This window comes from Furipterus horrens, unplaced genomic scaffold, assembly GCF_987537825.1.
Source record: "Furipterus horrens unplaced genomic scaffold, mFurHor1.1.pri manual_scaffold_8, whole genome shotgun sequence".
NCBI classification, from domain to species: Eukaryota; Metazoa; Chordata; class Mammalia; order Chiroptera; family Furipteridae; genus Furipterus; species Furipterus horrens.
In genome coordinates, this window is record NW_028327178.1 from 11152748 (window position 1) to 11173122 (window position 20375).

At 47.8% G+C, this 20375-nt stretch overlaps 1 protein-coding gene across 3 annotated transcripts in view; it reads right to left on the minus strand.

The window, feature by feature from the left end:
* Window positions 1-20375, minus strand: part of NEDD4L (NEDD4 like E3 ubiquitin protein ligase) — a 307610-nt gene that overhangs the window by 233013 nt on the left and 54222 nt on the right. The gene's annotated exons all lie outside the window — the stretch shown is intronic.

The following is a 20375-nucleotide window of genomic DNA, read 5'->3' on the forward strand; positions in this document are numbered from 1 at the left end:
ACCCGCGGTAACTTTCCACTGGCAGGTGAGGAGGGGAGCGGCGAGCAGCGTTCCCCGGACTCCCAGGACAACGCAGGTGTTCTCTCTGCTTCCTTCACGTCACAGGTGCCTCGGGGACTGGCCACCCGGACCCCAGCGCCCAGGTTCTGAGGAAGTGGGATGAGTGAGGCCCCGCCACCTCCGCCTGCGGTCACGCCGGTTGCCAGCGTCCCTCCACCTTCGGTAAACGTTTAGAGGTACACCCTGGGTTCATGTAACCCTTTAAACATCTCGGCTTTTCCCTGAGCAAATGCTGCCTCTTTGGCCACTTCGCGTCGATGCAGCTCTACAGCTGGCTGTCAGGTTTCTCAGAAAGAAGGGCCCCCGTTTCACCCACGCAAGGCACGTGTATTAAGCCCCTTGGATGTGCGAGGCCATGAATAAGGTATCGTTTAGTCAAGGGACATTTAAACTCGCAACGACCTCCCAGAGAAATCAAGTAATAAAATCTTTTTTAATTTTGTAACTGCAGTTTACATTCCACATCACTGTGTGTTAGTTTCAGGTGCACGGCACAGCGGTGAGGACAATGGCATCCTTCACAAAGCATTCCCCCCGCTATTTCCAGTACCCACCCCGCACCGTACACAGTTACTACAACATTATTGACTGGATTCCCCGTGTTGTACACACATCCCCGTGACTACTGTATAACCACCAACTTGTATTTCTTAACCCTGTCACCTCTTTCACCCAGTCCCCCAACACCGCACTCCCCTCTGGCAACCATCAAATAATGAGATCTGAAGACATCAAAAATATGGATTTACCTTTCTTCTAAGCAAGATCCAAAAATCCAATGCACATTTCATCTATTCTTACAAAAAGCATAACATTAACTCAGTGTTATGGGCTACACTGTGTGTCAACCCTGTCCCTCCCCCCGCAATGCATATGCTTAAGCCCCAACGCCATGTACCCCTGAAGGTGGGTGCAGTGTATTTGGAGAAAGGGTCGTCAAAGGGGGTGGTTAAGCTAAAGTGAGGCCGCTGGGGTGGGCCCTAATCCAGTCTGGTTGGCCTCTTGATTAATAAACCTCTGAGATTAAGGGTCTTCTTAAATAGAGAGAAAATAAGTAGAAAAAAAATAATGAAAGGTGAGGTTTGTAATTCCATACTCCTTTTCTTGCTGCACAGGAGACGTGAAATGAAATTCTCACTTCAAGAGTCTTCATTATCTGGGCCTCAACGTTCCTTAAATATCTGACATTAAAATGGTGAGTGGGAAAATCTTTTCCCAAGTACATAGACTTGCTTAAAGCCAGTAACGAGAACTACATGAAATGCAGTTGTTTCTACAGAACGGAGTACGAGGTTTGATTCACAGAACTCCTTTAATGTAGCTTGAGCTTCCAACTCTGCCACTCAGACACCATGTCATGTTTGCAACACGCTTGAGCCCATGTGTCCAGCTCTAACATGTCAGAGAGAGGAATCCGTCCCCATCCGCTCCCTAAACACCCCAACAGGAAGACACAGAATATCCCTTCTGAATTCGGAACACAATGACAGACATTAACTTAGAATCAGAATTTAATGAAGGGTGATTCAAATGCAATTAGAAATTTTGTAGAGGGCAAAGACGACAAAACAGCCTCCTGCCAGGACTACATCTCTCTGAAATGTGCCATGACCATAACCTCACACTTGCTGTCACGAAATAGAGCAGCATTGTTTTCACGGCCCCCAGGAATTCTGTCAGAGAGCGGCCCGGAATGCAAAGCCCAGCCAGGTTCACTCACCGCAGACGTAGGTTCTAAGATTACTTCGTGGTCGGTTTGTTTTTTTGAAATTTAGAAGTCAGAGACAGGTGAGGCAAATTTTTCCAATACTTATATTAGCTACACCCAATCTAGTCTATGAATATATACACAAACACATATATGTATTCCTTAACTCTGGTCACATGACACATTTATATCACTAGTCCAGATAGAGGCAAAAACAGAAGGTCTTTATAGGAATTACAATTATTTGTAAGCACAGCCAGGAAACCAGAGTAAAAACCCTCACCAAAGGAAGGGATCTAGAGCTTCAAGGTCAAAAATAAAATAAAAAGATTGTAGTTCAACTCTTTCAAATAAAGAGGCAATATTTTGCCTCATTTCTATTCCACCCCGGATGCATTGGAGGAACTGTATTTCATTTTTATCCTGTAACTCAAAATTGCATATTTCAAGCCGCCCCAGCAAACCATACTTGCCTCTCTGTGGTAATACTGTACAAGAGTTCATATTTTGTCTAGTCTGAATAATATATGTTGTTCTCTCCCATAGCCTCACAGTGGAAAGACCATAAAATGTGATTTTAAAACACACTGCCATGCCGATGTCCCCTGTAAGAAACAACCCTGATCACCAGCAGGAAGGAGAGACATCTGAGTCTGCTGATGGCCCCTCCTCGCGCTAATGAACACTCACCGAAGCACCAGCCACCCATTGGATGCCCGGGATGTGGCACGCCCAGCCAAGACCATCTTCCCAGCCAGCCTATCAGGAAAGTCTCATTGTCCTCCTCCCACCGGGAAGGAAACTGAGGCCCATAGAAGAGAAACAGCAAGCCTAAGGACATCTCACAGGGTGTGGGCGGTGGGGGTGGGGGGAGCCTGGCCCTGAAACCCTCTTCTTTCTGCCCACAAAACCCACAGTCTTCCCCCATGGTGCTCCCAGCAGCATTATGTATTACCAATGTGACAGCCATCGGTAGCACGATGAAGTCCTCAACGCTTCTTCTAAGGCCTCCCTTAATCTCAGAAAAATAAATGAGGTACTGAGGGCAAGGGCAACTGCACCTGCTTTATCTCCAGTGGCGACATGCGAGGGGCCGGGGGCCGCACAAAGGCTTCATTCACGGGCAGAACTTGGCTGCAAAGGGGGCAGATCTTTGCTGCAAAGGGTGCAATGGACGGATTACACAAGGAAAACACTCCTCTGCAAACGACCCTGAAAACCCACCCCTAAAAATGGAAAGGAATTCTTTGCTCGGAAATGGACAAAAGAATCCATTGATTACTAGACAAAGACACCAATTTCGTTGGAATTTTTACAGCACAAAGCACCAATCTACATTTTTGTAACATGACAAGTGAACACACTGTACATTTCCTCATGCTGGTGGCCCTTTGTGGGGCAAACAGTGGGCTTTTATTAGCTTTGGGAATTACGATTTTAATCAAGGAAGAAATTTCACTGACTGAAACTTGAGACATTCGTTGATCTCTGCAACCAAATCTCCCTGTTCCACATTCACCCTCCATACTTCATCCGCATGGTCGCTGCTGGGCCACATGCCCGGTCCCTTCACTAGACACAAGCCCTCTCAGACCAGGTGTAGGCACCTGATCACTCCATCCACCTCTGGATGCTTCAATCCTAGTCTAAGCCACCGATATCTCTCACCTGGATGCCCTGGACATCCCTTAACTTGTGTCCAGGCCTTTGCTCTTGACCTCTTTCAGTACAATGAAGACTGGACCAGGGCGACAGAACCAAAATAAAAACATGACGTCAACACCCTATGGGAAACTCATGCTGTATGGGGCCCTCACTACAAAGCCCCAACCTCCACCTGCGTAGCTCACCAACCTCAGCCCTCCTGTTCCTTCCAGCCTACACTCTACTCCTGTGTGTGTCTGGGGGTGGGGGGTCGGGGGGACTGTTCTGCAATTGTTTCAGAAGCTTCCCCTTTGGAGCTTAGCAAGGAGGCAGATGTGTGAACACAGCTGTTATGACGCGGAGCTCCTTAGACACAGCTGTCTCGACTCGGCCAGATCTACGAAGCTCTACCAGAATGTGAAGTGACTCCATCTGTTACCAAGTAATGCACTCAAAAGACATCCTTGACCCTTAATCTATTCCTAACCACCGCTAGATTTAGGGGTTTTCACTTTCTACTGTTTTATAATTTGATTTTTAAAAATAGGCATTAAGTAGAAATAATATGACCCATAAACCACACAAGATGCATTTCTATCGACAGGATAACCACAGAGCCCAGCCTGCACCCTTGAAGGAAACTCACGCCCTCCAGGATGGAACTCCCATGGTGCTCTCTGCTTTTCAATAAAAAAACACTAAATGTGGTTCAATCACACTTAAAATAATTATCTTTTTTCCAGATCAGGTATGATACGACCCTTGAATTCAATGTAAACATACATTAGCAAATATCAAGCATTTTAGGGAAGTATACAGAAGAAACTCTAAGTTTTTAATCTCATCATTTTCTTGATTTTTTTTTTCCCCCCTCTGTGAATTAAGAAAATCAGGCGATGGTTTCATGTTAGTGGCCAAATCTGTCAGCCAGGGTATGGGGCTTTGGCCAGACGACTTGGAGAAGAACACGTTCAGTTTTGGTCTGTACATTGTGAGGAAGTCAATGAAATAAAAACGGGTCCAAAGGCAAACACCAGAATGGTGCTGGATCGGGAACAGCCTGTTCTCACAACTCCAACGTATATCAGTGCCTTATTTCCTTGGCTTCTCTGGGTCCTTCTGGAATGTTCTTGGTCCTTCCCTTTCCATCTACCTTAAACCTAAAAGGTTTACGTAGACCGCTCTTATTCCATAAACCTTTCCCTTACTTCTTAAAAACACACTAACAGCCTCCCTTGCGTGCATGTCCATTGTACTCCCAGGTTCCTACCCATTCCCTCTCCCGCACATATAACCCACCTGGAGACATCCTTGCCTCCCCCTCCCACCCAAACTCATCTTAACTGTGGGGAGAGAGGGCATTTAGTTAATAAATAAGTTTGGACCAGGCCGCCAGCAAGCAGACAATTTGTTGGTAAAACCACTTGATTAGCAGCTTAGTCGGGAAGAGATTAGCTGGACCCATCACAGGAGACTGACAAGGAGAAAATTCTGAGATACAGGTATTTTAAATGAAATCACAGCGGCCAGAGAGTGAGGCAGACAGAGACACAGTGGCTAGTCTGTTCCTGGCTGCAGGTCTGCGAACAGAAGACTGCTCACCTGCCTTCCGTCTGTTGGATAAATTTCCAGGTGGCTATTTGCACAGATTATTTTAGCCCCCGCTTCTTGTTACAGCCGGCGTCCCCAGTGGCTGCCTGCAGTCACTCCCCAGCAGCAGACACCTGCTTTTGTGGACTCTGCACCTATCCCACTGCTCACCCAGCTACGCCTTCCCCTATCGCTTGGTCAATAAAACAGCTCCTGTCAATTCTTTCAGACTGCTTACATCATTCCTCCTCCTCCCTCCTACTTAATGTATAAAAATGCTTGCAAACCCCAAAACCGGGGGCATGCTGTCTTTCCTACCTGGCCATGCTGCTGGGGCCTCAGACTTCATGCCCCAAATCCAGTCTCCCCAACCCCCCCACCTCTGGCCTGCAATGGCCTAACAGACCTTTTCTTTTTAAAAGATTTTCAGTGTGGAACCCTGCTTACTCTGCTCACATGGCACAAACATCCCTGAAGTGGTTTCTTAGCCAACTGATTAAAGGTAGGAAATTTTCCCACAGAGAGCCAAAATTGTTACTAAATGCCACAATAAAAACACATGTAACACCTTCGGCAGGTGAGCTGTTTGCTTCACCGTTTACTTGCTTTACAGCGAAGACACAACACGTTTCAAACTGAGTTTACACTTATCATCTCCCTCTGACTGGTTCCCCAGGGGATCGGCAAGCGACCCCTGGGTTTGCTGGCCCAGCCAGCTGTCTTCCGTCATGGGAGGGAGCAAGCGAGCGTTCAGGAACCTGGCCAAACCCTCTAGGAGCATTTACATCAACGAGCAAAATGAAAATCGCAAGTCTTCTTCAAGAACCTCGGACAAAAACTGCCTGAATAACGGGGGATCTCCCTCCGTGGGACATGCTGCCGTCCTTCCCACGCTTGAGCTGGCTTCTCTCTCACTGAGACCCAGAGACAAACAAACCCACACATCAAGAGATGAAGGCCATTCAAGTCCTCGCCCCAGGAATACCAATGAAGAAGACTTTGTAAATGCGCTGATGCCACAAGAAAAGCCAAGAGCCAGTGGAAAAGTTACTAGAAAGAGGTCGGCCGCTGCCAGTATGCCAAAGGTTAGTTTTCGCAGAATGCCGGGACCAGAGCGTGGGATTTCACAGCCTGCGCTAACACAGCTTCTGGAAAGGAAGAAAGTGATTGTTTTCTCTCACGTCAAGGTCAGACAGCCTCCGTTGCAATGTGAACTGACAATCAGAAAAAGGGCAAACAAAAAAGAACGTACTGCCAAGCGCCGCTGACCCTGCCTCTCAGGAGACACACAACATTCACGGTCACAACACCCTGCAGTTTAAAAAGCCCGTTCCTGGAACAAGGGAGAGTGTCATGAAACACAGCACGGGGCCAAAGTTGCTCCACTTCTCAAGAGGTCGGGCAGATCCGTCCCGTCGCGTCATCGTGCCTTCCCTCCTCCTCCTGGAAGGCTCAACACTGACTTCTTCCCGCATCCGCTCATTCTGCGCTCACGTTGCAGCATTCGCTCACTACAGGTGGTCTGAGGGCTTCCCCGGGGCAGGGGCAGGGGCAGGGCCAGTACTAAGACACACACCGCCAGTCACTGCCTTCCAGGAGATGGAGATAAAAGGGGAAGCCCTGGGTTTGAGGGTACAGAGGGCCCAGTCCCGCCACAGCAACCCTTGTTCCAAAATAAGATTCGGAATTGTCCCTTGCAACGGGAATTGCTTTGGTTGAGGTGGGTGACACATGACAATGAAATTAAGAATATGAAGCATGGAAAAAAAAGAAAAAGAATACTTGATTCTCTATACCTCGTAGCCTCATCCCTCAAATCGGGATACAATTAGCCCCTATCTCCTACACTTGTTATGAGGATTAAATGAGATCATACTCTATCTGGAAAGTGCTCAGAACATGGGAGAGCAGAGAGTGAGCCCTGAGTCCACGAGCTTCTAGTCATTATCATGAAGTGCACGTGAGGCAGTGTAATGTGCTGGGAAGAAGAACGATACTTCTGCTTCATGCGAGAATTAGTGTATTACGAAAAAAATTAACTTGCAGTTCAGGAGTTTAGCTTCTCATGGAAATACCTACACTTTTTTCCATGCAATATGCAACACGCACACTCGTTGATGCTAAGAGCACATGAAGCATAAGATTTGGGTTCCAGTCCTGACCCAGCCACTTAATCTGGCACATCAGCTCTGAAGGGGCTCCTTTTGGCTCCTCTGAGACCCCAAAATGCTATGTTTTTGGTTTTGGTTTTTTAAATCCTCACCTGAGGATATGCTTATTGATTTGGTTTGAGAGACAGGAAAGGGGGAGAGAGAGAAACTGACAGGTTGCCTCCTACATGCACCCCTGACTGGGGATCGAACCTATAACCGAGGTATCTGTCCTGACTAGGGATCGAACCCACACCCTTTCGGTGTATGGGGACAATGCTCCAACCAGCTGAGCCCCCCAGCCAGAGAGCACGCTACAGTTCTGAAACCCAGTACAGCAGTCCCTCTCCATATCGCGGTTCCCTCATTGCAGCCTCACTGTATCGCGGGATTTTAAAAAATATTATGTTTAATTATTTATCGCGGGTTTTTGCTATATTGAGGGATTTTGCGGTACTGTACAGTAAACACTAAAATAAATGTAAGGGTCCTACTTCGCGGATTTTCACCTGTCGCAGGGGGGTCTAGAACATAATACCTGCGATAAGTGAGGGATCACTGTATTAACCTCCTAAATATGAGTTAACTAGCACTTGCTACGTGAATTTAATGATATCCTAGCTGATTTGTCTGATGATACATGAAGGATCACAACCCTCTAGCTACCACATCCATTAAAATCACTCTTCATAGACTACCTTTTAACTTTGACTTTTTCACAGAAGTTTTAATTTTCATGAGTTCAAATCAGATACTCTAATCGCCTTCAAGAAACAAATCAAACCAGAACAAAATTTTAAAAACAAACAACAAAGGAAAAACAAAACAAAACACAGAATAACGCTGACTGCTCGGCTCCAAGTCCGCCAGCTCCACGGTCCTCTAAGCTCAGGAAGGCACCTGGGATCAGCCTGAGCACCCGGTGTTTGCAAGCACCGTGCACTTACTAACCCTTTCCATTTCTGACAACTCTAAGTCATGTTATTTTGCCATCTTATGGAATGAGGAAACTGGGGAACATGAAGGACTAATGAACTTGATAAAAGCATTCTGCAACAGGGTAACCATCCCACGACAGTAGAAGGTTCAAAAGTAAAGCCCCTAAATTATGAAAGTGCCCTCTGTTACACTGCAACCCAATAGGAAAAGGGTCGCCCTGTCACAGTGCTGTACCTGAGAGCAAACTCACATCCACAAAGTAACCACTTAACTATACAGTACCCTTGGGTCCATGGTCCTATGCGGCTGCCCCACATTTAATCAATCCGATCTGTAGGCCTTCCTTTCTTGCCAGTGAATGGCAAAAGAAAAGAACAAAAGCATCTTAAGGGGTAAGATAATGCCACCCAGGAGAAGGCTAACAGACTTTAGAATACCCAGCAGGGGAGAGAACAGAACTTGGAGACCTAGTCATTCAGCCATGGCTCTGGGGTTTCCATCTCCACAAGCCAACCTGGTGCTTCCTGAGCTATGCAGGCTTCATGCCTCTGTTCCAGAAGCGAGGAGAGGAAGCTGAGAAGAGGCACATGGCCGAGGCAGGGTTCTGCTGGCAGAGAGAAGGCGGGAGGCCTGTTTTAGACCAGAAAGTGGCTGTTTTCTCCCACCTTTTCCGAATGCATTTACGCAAGAATATCTCAAATGATAATCAAGTTTGTTGAGAAACCGGTTCAATTTCTAAATTGCTCTTCCCACAACTTTCCAAGTGCACAGCAATACCAGAGCCCAAGAAGCATCTGTATGTAAAATAACCTGAAACAAGAGCCCACCGAGCATGGCTGATGAAGAGCACCAGATAAGCTGGGTGCGCTACACAGTTCCGCTCACAACCAACCAACCAACCAAAATACAATGAAGCCCCAGGTGCACAAAATGAATCCTGAAGTATTGGGGTACTAAGATCCCTATCGGGGTCTGTCTGTGGCAAACCTTTCAAGAGTTATAGTAACAACACTCAGGTTTGTTTGTTTTTATTTGAGAGAAAGAGAGAGAGGGAGTGAGAGAGAAACATCGATTGGTTACCTCCTGCACACGCCTCAGTCGAGGTCCAAACCTGCAACCTACGCATGTGCCCTGACTGGGAATCGAACCTGTAACTCTTCGGTTCATGGGACGGCACTCCAACCAACGGAGCCACACCAGCCAGGACCACATACACAGTTTTAATAAAATCACTTGTTGATCCACTGTCCCACTAGCAGCAAGAGTTTTAAAACTATAATAATTCCTCCAACTCAGATGGGCCAGAAAGAATGTAGATACTACATGGGGCACTGTATTTTAGTGGAGAAGCTTCCAGAACAGAAGAGAAGAAGAGGACCAGTCAGAATGATGAGCTAGATGAGCTCACTATGTGCTTCTATTCTTTCACCTGCTCCCAGGACAGGTTGCAAAGGGCTGCCCTCCACTTTCAGACAAGCACACATATTGAAGCCAAATGCAGATGACTTTGTGACTTCCTCCTGAATCAACTGTTCTGTTTCACTCTTACTGTTGATAACCTAGAAATGACAAGATCTAAGAAGGCGAAGTAGCCAAGGCTCCTCCCAGTCTCCTCGGCTGGACTTTGTGTCACGAAGCACAAGCGACTGGTCAGACAACTTTCCCGGCCACTCTCTATCAGCAATCTGGGCTGAACCAATGACCTGTATGCAGAGTCAAGAAAATGATAAAGCACGAGGCTATTTTCTTTTCTAAATTCTCACGTGTATAATCTAGATTTTCTTTTTTTTTTTTTACTATTTTGAAAGCAAATGCTAGAAAACCTAACCCCCTCTTTTCATAAGAGAAATCTTGTACATGCATGACAGGCGCTCCATAGCTTGGAACCGACTGCATGGCATTGGACGTACGCAGCCAGGCGCCGACTGTAGGCAGGAAATCATTACCTGAGTACAGTGGGATCACTCTCGGTAACCCAAAGGCCAAACTGAGCCAGGAAAAGCAAAAGCACCCTCCCCTCACCATCCGTATGGTCCAGGCATTGCAATGGCAGCCGCAGTGCCCGGAGCAGGGAAGGGTTTTTTTTAACTCACTGAATCCCAACATCACATAATGGTAACAGCAAGTACTGTGCAGCCACACCTGACTGGCCAGGTCTCCCGCACCAATCCATGGAACAGTGGTCGCCAGAGAGAACAAAGCTAAGCGTGTCCAAGGGCAGGGGGAGACGGAACATGGTTTAGGTTGCATTTTGTTGTTTATATTGTGGAATCTATCATTTTTGGACTCAAAGCTTCAAGTTGACAAGACCCTTGTCAGGGTTATTTACTCAGAGGCCACTGGGCAAATAAATTCCCACTCACTCCCATATCAAACCATTTCAGAGAGAGGGTCTTTCACCCATGAAGTCTTTTAGGATAAGAAAAATTTTACACAGTCAATGAATCAATGGAAAAGGTATCATCCCACCTTGAACCTTCATGCAGCCAAATACCAGTGCTGGTATTTAATAAACCAGCACTGCCCAGAGAACCTTCTATGACAATGGGACTGTCCTGCTATGGTAGCTACCAGCCACACGCAGCCACTGAGCACTTGAAATCTGGCTAATGCAGCTGAGGACCTGAATCTTAACTTTTATTTTGTTTTTTTAACTTGACTAGCCTCGTATGGCCATTGCTTCGTGATGGGTTGGCACAGCTCTGATCCCCAGGAGGTGGTGAAGGAGGCAGGATCCTCGCTCCATCATCAGAGACAAGCACAGCAGTGTCAGAAGAGGAGCAAAGACACAGGTCACTTGCGCAGCGAATAGTCACCCAGGTCTCAGCCACCCCAGAGAGCAAGCCGACAAATGCACAGGTAGGGCAGGGCCGTACAGCAGGCACCACCCTAAGGCCCTGGGATGAAGGCGAGCAAGGGCGCAGGTGACTGTGCTCAGGCGCCTGACGTCCCTGCAGGTGATGATGCCACACACCGGCAAGGAAGCAGGCTCCTTTCAGGCTGGGCCAGTGCGACGCAGACACCTACAGAGGGCGGAGGGCCTGGATAGCGGGAGACAGCCTTGTGCAGAGGAAGAGCAGACTCGAAGTTCCTGGCTGGACGTGCCCAGAGTGCCTGCAGACAGAGATGCTGGGTGGCGAGCCCTGTGCCGGGTGGTGCGGTGGCCCTCACAGCTACCCACCCAGGGCTGGCCCAAACCAAGATGGGCTCTAAGAGTCAAATACCCACTGGACTGCAAACACCCTGTCTAAAGAGAAAAGAATGTAAAAGATTTCATTAATGGGTTTGTGAATATTGATCACATGTTAAAATGATATTTTGGGTATAACGGGTCAACTAAAACACTAAAAATTGGTTGCACCTGTTGTTTGCTTTTTATGGGGACTCCTGGAAAAGTGAGAGTACACACGTGTGGCTGGCATGTGTGGCTCTTGTGATCTTTCATGGGCAGAACGAGGGCAGAGCGCAGAGGAGAGTGGCGAGGCTGGGTTGGGGACTCCAAGCCAAGGCTGTGCCTGGCTTTGGCCCTAGTGTGCCCGGCCATTGGGGAGGTGCTGTGATCTCATTTCTGCTGGGGAGAGATCACTTTGGCTGCTCCGTGGAGAAGGATGAGAGGTGGAGCAGGTGGCAAGGGAAGGGAGGGAGGCTGGGCGAGCCGGCTAGGGAGGATGGCTCACCCACCGCCTCTCCTGCTGGGAGGAGCACAGTGTTCCTCATTATGAATCCATTGCTTAGATCTGCATCTTAGTTCCGACACTAGGAAAATTTGTGGCAAAGAACAAACTACTTAACCTTTCATCAGTGAAACAATATGAATAGCCTTCCTCTACCGTCTAATACTTTTTCAAAATCTTATAATAGTATCTGGCATGCAGTAAGCACTCAATAAATGTTTTGTGATGATGATTATTGGATGAGGAATATGAAGATGGTTAACTAGGGTTTTAACTGAAACAATGAGTAAGAGACTGAGCCATTTAATAATGGTTGGCAAGACTTAGGGGTGGGGAGGGAGGCAAATTTGGGAAGAAACAGAAGTAGCTCTACCTTGGCCATGATGAGTTTGAGATTCTCACTCTCAAGAGGAAATGTCAACAGACAGCTGACAAAGTGAGAGTTCCGAGGTCAGGACCCAGCCAGCAACACAAATCTGAGACTCCTCGGCTTACAGGGGGTGCATAAAGCTTTGGGCTGGATGAGCCATCATGAGACAGAGTACAGGAAGGAAAACAAGGATGGGGCAGAGCCCTGGAGCCTGCAGACACCTGGAGACCTAGAAGCAATGAGGAACCAGACAGAGACTCAGAAGGAACGATCGGTGAGGCAGGGAAGAGCAGACCAAAGGCCAACAGGGGGGAACAAGAAAGAGCTTGAAGGAGGACAGTCAACCATCTCAAATGTGCCCCAAATTTGAGGATGACTAGGGTGGACCACATGGAACGGGCCAGATGTGAGTCACCAGCAGGCTTGCCCAGGATAGTGCAGGTGGGCAGTGATGCTGGTGTCCCATCAGGATAGATCCTCTGACACTTTCAGAAGTGACAACTGGTCACCTCAGCCATCAGAGTAGGAACAGACATGATCACGAACTTGGAATGCGGAGGTAAGAAAGCAAACAGTGGAGACAGTAGAATCACTTCCCTAGATGACCTTCTATGAAGTGAGGCACAGAGGGACACAAAACTTTTAAGAAAATTTTAAAAGAAAAATGCCATAGGGCCTGTTTTTATGCCATTTAGAATGGTCCAGAAGAAAGGAAGACATGCACAATCCAGGAGGAAAAAGAATGAACTGCAGGAGAGTCATCCTTGAGGAGGTAAGAGACAATTCCTTGGCGAGGGAGGCGGGGCCACGCACAGGAACCAGCCAGTGCTGCAGCTGTTGGCAGGTGACAGGCATAGGTAAGAAGGTGGAAGTGATGATAAGAAGAGGCAGAGGGGCCAAACGGCTTCTTTCTCTCAATGAAACAAGAAGCAATATCATCAGCTGAGAAAAGGGGAAGGAGGTGTGGGACAGTCGATGAGAGATCAGAGGGTGTGAAGTAGTTTTCTTGCAACTGGTGGAAGTACTCAGATCTTGTCATAAGATGTCCGAGAGGTGCCCGTCCCAGGTAGGTGGTCACAAACGTTATGTGGGTCCAGTCGGCACAGGTTCACAGGTTTGGAATAGTTGGGAAGATGTGTTTAACCAGGTGGAGAGTCTAATGGGGGGCTGGCTGGAGTTTCGCCAGTGGGAGCAATGGGGTTTGGCTGTTCACCAGAAGGAACCAAGAAGTCTAGGCTACAGAGACGTCACCTCAGGGCACGAGGAGGGTGACGGGTGGTGAAAAGGTGCCAGGGTCCACACATCTGCAAACTCTGAATTTTAAAATAGTCTCAAGTAGGAAAGATGGGAATGAAAGATTGTGGAGTGAGATGCTTTCCCCCTGATCCTGGAGGTTAATCAGGACAAGATCTAAAGAGGGTCGCTAGGATGAGGCGGGGACAGGAGGTCCCTAAGGCAGTTGTTCTCAACCTTCCTAATGCTGCGACCCTTTAATACAGTTCCTCACGTTGTGGTGACCCCCAACCATAAAATTATTTTCGTTGTTACCTCATAACTGTAATTTTGCTACTGTTATGAATCGTAATGTAAATATCTGATAAGCAGGATGTATTTTCATTGTTACAAATTGAACATAATTAAAGCATAGTGATTCATCACAAAAATAATATGTAATTATGTATGTGTTTTCCAATGGTCTTAGGCGACCCTGGTGAAAGGGTCGTTCGACCCCCAAAGGGGTCGCACCCCACAGGTTGAGAACCGCTGCCCTAAGGTGAGGTGGAGACAAGTAGCTGGAGCTGAGGAGGTCGAGAACTGGGGGTCCTGGTTGCTGGGTGGGCAGACCACCAATGTGCACACTGAGTTTCCACCAATGGTGAGCAGAGACTGGGAGGCAGGGAGGAAGTCATCTGTGGCTGGGGGCCAGTGACCAGAGACGATGACAGGACATAGGGTTGCTACGTTGTTGGCATACGTGTCAGTGGAAGCTGAGGTTTAAAAAGGGAGGAGAGGCAGGTTAGGTGAGAATGGCAGCTGGGGAACATGAACCCTTGCAGAGACGGTAAGGAAAGCAGTGTCCCCTGGGGACAGCCTGTAAGGTTTCATTAGAACAAAGAGGCAATGGGACATTCAGGAGACAGATGACAGGGGACTCTGCTCGTGACAGGCAGAGGACCCAAGGGGAACAGGGGAAAGAATGGTACAGCCCATGCAGACAGTCACTGTCATGGGTGGGTACCACCTGAAAGTTGATTCCGGGGTAAACAATCAAGCATTCCGCTATAACTGAAGTCCTCATTGGCACACATGCCCCATTGAAAAGTTACCACAAATGTTATGTCTATAACAAAGGGCAAGCTGGAGGTGTAAGGGCGACAGCACCTCCGGAGCTCGCTAAAGTACGTCTGAGACACTTACCAACGGAATACAGCCTCCCCCGTCCATTACCCTGGCTGCACACCATCCCTTCTACTACGGCCCTGCAGCAGGACCGCGGCGTTACAGCAAAGCCCGCCGCCGCTAGAGGGCGACACAGCCCGAAGGCTTCCGCCACTGCCAGGCACTCACGCTGATTAAGAAAACAAAGCTCCTTGCAGGAGCAGACACTGACTGAAATGTTCTCAAATTCGAAATTCACTTAGTTCACTTTTGAAGATGGAATACTATAAAAAATATATGAAAGAAAAAGGTCTGGTTAATAGGCTCAACTCCGGCAACAGTTAAGATGGGAGGCAGATGGGGCAACCCACAAGGCGGTTCACTTTCAGTTTTTACTCTATGTTGTTGAGTATTCTTCAAGAATGTATTCACGTATTGTTTGCATAACTTTAAAAGGCATTAAAAGTCAGAAGGTACAACAGAGAGAAATTTTGCCACACTGAATAAAACTTTAGAAAGGGACAACTAACAGAAGCACCACTCACTAGATAGACTCTGAACAGACTTGTTCGTATGGGATATAAAATCCATCTCATCCAAGCCTATATTCTGTCCCCCCAAAAATAATAAATAAGGCCACAAAGGATTAAATAATTTGCTCAAATAACAGGGGCAAAATTAAAATAACACCCAACTCTTACCCAGAATCCTAATATATACATGGAAGTCTTCTGTTGCGTCCTCTATTAAAACATTAGCATTTAGTGTTTGGTCACCAATTCTCTACTTCTCCAGTATCAATCTCACCTCTCTTCTCTCCACACCCCAACCTCCCACAAAAGGGGAAACACTGAGAGATTGTGTACCTGAAGTAGCATGTCTTTAGGAGGTTAAATTTAATTTTAAGAAATATTCATTGAGCCCTGGCTGGTGTGGCTCAGTTGATTGGAGTGTCATCCCATAGACCAAAAGGGATGTGGGTTTGATTCCCAGTCAGGGCACATACCCAGGTTGCAGGTTTGATCCCTGGTTGGGGCGCCAATGAGAAGGCAAGCAATCAATGTCTCTCCCTCACATCAATGTTCCTCTCTCTCTCTCTCTCTCTCCCCCTTCCTCTCTCTCTAAAAGCAATGAAAAAAAAAAATGTCCTTCGGTGAGGATAAAAAAAAAATATATTGGTTGATATTTCCATCTCTTGATGGAAAACATCATAACCATTCCATCAGAGAATATAAACACTAAAAACTTACCTATTTCCTCATCTTCAAATAATTGAGTTGGCCAAAAAGTTTGTTTGACTTTTTCTGTAAGATGGCTCTGGTAATGCTTGGTTGTCTCTAACATCATCTGAAACAATTTTATTAGATTGTACTGTGACAGCTTTCATATTAGCGTATATTTTAAAAATCAAAAATGGTGAATTTTCATGCAGCCATTTTAATATTGAAGATGGAAGAAAATACGGAACATTGTCAGTGCATTATGCTTTATTATTTCAAGAAAGGTAAAAACATAACTGAAACACAAAAAAGAGATGTGTGCAGTGTATGGGGAAGGGGCTGTGACTGATCAAACACATCGGAAGTGGTTTGCAAAGCTTCATGCTGGAGATTTCTCGCTGGACGATGCTCCACAGTCGGGTAGAACAGTTGAAGGTGAGAGGGATCAAACTGAGACATTAATTGAAAAGAATAAATGTTATACCATGTGGCAGATAGCCAACATACTCAAAATATCCAAATCAATAAAGTTATTGATGAAAATAAAAAAGTGTGTCATTTATTTTACGGAAAAAACTAAACGGACTTTTTGGCCAACCCAATATTCACAGTTTATTAAAAATAGCATAAGTAGAATATGGTCATAACCATCCAAGTACAACATATTCAACAGGGGCGAAGCAGTAAGTCTGTTGGACTAATGAAAACTTTCCTGAATTTGAAGACAGAAGAGGTGAGTGCTGAGCACTCCCCATGGGCTGGGCATTGCGCTCACGGCAGGTGAGGCCGCTGTGAATGCCACCCTCACAAGATTTCACATGGTAACTAATGAACTTCCTTGTAGAGGAAAACCCAGCCGGCCTGGGAGCAGCGGAGCAGAGGTCTGGTCTGCCTAACCCGCACCTTCTCTAACCACAGCCCTTGGCAAGCAGATCACATGACTCTTTTTGGCACTGCCGGCACCTCATTCCATCGCCAGCCCCTCTCTGCCCTGCAGTCTGGCTTTCGCAAGATCCTGACACTTTATTTGGGTTGTCCAATTTGGCCAACATCAGAAAGGTGGGGTCATGGGCCCAGGTGCTGAAGAGGGCAGGGGAGGGAGGGATCCAGAGACAAGATGGGGTCACACCTTGGTAAGAAGAACGTCTCTTCCTCAAATAATCAGCAGGTAGAGGAAAGACCTTCAAAGGTCTGCCAGATGCCTATTCCATGAGGCAACAGCTGACGCTGAGGCCAAGGGCGGACCACTGCTTCCTACAACCAATGCGCAGCTCTGAGACACCCTGCCAACGCCCAGGCCCGCCTGCCCCAGACCAATGCAATCAGGACCTCTGGGCGTGAGCCCCTGGGCACCGGTCAAGTTCCAAACCTCCCCAAGGTGACACTTTTGTGCAGCCAGAACTGAGAACCACGGGGCAAACCAACAGCTAGGAGGACTGAAACCAGGCAGTCACAATGTGTGTGGGGGTGGGACAGCAAACGCTTGGGGGAGTTGTCCAGACAAAGCTGGCAGCATGTACTTGTTATAAAGCCACATGGCTTGGCGTGGTGACATTGAGCAGCAATGTTCTGCAGTCAGGAGCAGAGAGAACAACACAGCAGGGTCATCCAGGACAGCAGGTCAGTGGGTCAGGGGTGGACACGTGTGCAGTGGGCACAAAGGCACAGTGACAGCAGCCGACAAAGGAGTCCAGGGTGAACATGGAGATGAGTGAGGTCAGAACACAGCCGCCCGACGCAGGAGCCAGGCTGGGGACCGGCAGGAGCGTCAGAATGGCCTGGATACCTTTCAATGTATAGAAGCATGTGCAGACACACTGTCCCTCTCCATCCCCCATTGTTCTGGTACTTGGGAAGGCATCCCCGGTGACGCAGGCACCCCCATCCCACTGAGACCGCTGGAAGAGAAGGCATGGATGACAGAAAGGTGACACACAGACAGACAAGACCACAGACTCGAAGAGCTTGGAGGTAAAGCAAAACATTTTCAATGGAGGGGGTGGCTTGGAATAAAGAGAAATACACCCTATCGGACTTATTTCCCTGAGAAACAATGAGGTCCAGTGTATTCAACATCCACCCACAGGCACATCCAAGGCCTTTAAATGACACAGGAGCCTGGCAAAGGATGAAACTGAAGGGAGGGGTACAGAGATGTGGCCCTGGGAGAGTGGGTAGCAGGCGGGGTAAGCCAAGGTCAGGATCTTCAAAAGAAACCCTGGCTCAGTTTGGGGGCCAAAAGGGGTGTTCAATCCGCGCTGGAAAGCAAGCTCAGTGCCCTGAGCGTGGGAAGAGAAGCCTTCAATGGAAAGAGGCAGAGAGCGATGTCCTGGTGACAATAACTTTAAGTGGACGAGGCAGTAGCTTCCTCATCTGGAAAATGAGGAAATCAGACAGGCTCCCCCTCCCGCCCTAAAATGATCTAAGAGGCTTGTAAGCACTTCAGGACATTTTGAAGGATTTGGTGCAAAAGGTTATTTGGCCAAGAAGCGACAAAAACATAACAAAACAAGAAGGAACCCAAGTCACTAGAATGGTGAGCAAGCCTCAAAAGGACCGTCCTTGCTTTCGTTTTTTCAATCTAAGGGAAAGAAGATTTAAGATCAATGTTTTCCTAACAAGAAAAAGCCTCTTTCTAATTATAAACAAATCGTTTTAGCACAATCATTGACGAAGCAGAACTTCTAATTATCCAAGAGATAGGAGGAGAGAAGCGAAAGGAGCCCCACAGTTGCTTCACCTGTCCGGTTTAAGCTGTTCTTAACTTCTTAGGTGGAGACACACGCCAGACCAGCAGCCTCATGCTGCGCGCACCGCGGCCCCGGAAACCGGGTGAACCTGCCGGCAGCACCCCTGCCCTGCACAGAGGACCAGAGAGGAAGCGCTCACGGAAGACAGGATGTTCACAGACAAGTCGGTGTTCACTCACGGAGCCAATAACTATGAGTCACATTGAGATGTAGGTTTCCTTGAACTTTCTGTAATCCTGGTTGAATTTTGGGGAATACTCCGTGAGTGACGGGTGAAAGATACCGGGGGATGCCCAGGGGCACAGAGTGGCGCAACCCCGAGCAGAGGCTGAGCTTTCTGCTGGGCTGTCCTTCACAGTTACTACGTTTGCAGCAGCGGCTCTAACGAAAGAAATGAATAAAGAAGCAGCTGCCATTGTCCCCAGGTTACGAGAGAACAGGCTTGTACTGGAGCAGTAACAGAAAAGAAAGGGAACCTTCTGTGTACGTCTCAGGCGAGGGTGCTGGGGTAACCGGAAGCACAGTCACATCGTTTCGGACACATTCAAACGTAGCTGTAAAGTCATGAGTACGATTTGTCATACTTACGGGCCCGGTTGCATGAGCTTACAATGTCAGCATTTCCCCTCCGACGTGCCTCCCCAACAGAGCGAAAAACAGCTGTTTCCTCATCAATAACGTCTATCATGGCTGACATCCAAACTCAAAGCTGTACTTAAATCAAATCTGAACTTGATAAAAAATAAATTGCACATCATCTTAGACATAATTTATTTTAGATGGTAATAAAGAGAGCTGTTTTTCCTGCTCGAAAGCAAAACAGGCCTAGATATATTCCTATATCCTTAATAATATATGTGGCTGATTTACATTAGCATCTAAACCCATGACCTTAAATGTATCTGGGGAAAAAAAAACACAGCACTCAAGGAAGGAAGAGGCAGTTCTGCAAACGTCTTGGACTAGAAAAATCTAAGTACTTTAATTCTTTGTTCATTCCTCAAATATTTACTAAGCACTTGACCTCTCCTAGGCATTGAAGGCTGGACAACGCTTCCTTCCCGCCCCTGAAATTCCCTTCTGGATGAAGGGCGCCCCAACTAGCATACTCCCTCTGCTTTGCTCACCCTCACCTACACCGCCTAAGACAAGAAATGCCCGCCGTCGCAAGAAAGACATGCCAGCCGTCACTTGAGTTTGGATGAGGTACTTGCTGTGCTAAGCCAAGCGCCTTCCTCTACTTCCACCCTACCTGCCACATTGAGATCTGCTGAAAGATGGACCCTCTAGTTGGGGGGGCAGCCGGGGGCCATGCTGGCAGTGACTAGGATGAGTATGAAGGGGTGGTAGGTCTGACTTGGTCCACATCACCAAGTCCACTGGCCTGGGCACATAAGTCACATGCTCCCAGGTCAAGCTTTAGCACTAATAAAGATGATGTGTTGATCTTTCCTGCAAACTCTTCTGTTACCTCTCTGCTGGGTGTTGCAACCCAGGAACCCCGATTCCGATGGCGGTGGATCAGTGCAAGAAAGACCACCGCTCTGTTGCTTTGGCCACCAGCCGTTTGGCAGTGCGCGGCGGTGCGTGCAGGAGGGGCCCGCCCACTGCTGCCGCTGCCGCGCGTGTCCTTTCCCTTCCCCCAGTGGCGGCATCCCTCTGCCGCCCTTAAAAGTTCTACAAGGCCTGCGGGAGTGTGGGGGGCATCCCCCCAATCCCAAGGAGGGCCTCAGGGATACAACAGGCTTGCTGCCTCCTACCATACCGAACCAGTGGACCACCCCGGGCTTCTCCCCGGTAATCCCGCACTCGGCATGCTGGCACGCTCGGCCAACTCAGCAGGGATATCATCCTGACTATCCTGTTCGTGATGCTGCCACTGAGCGCTCTC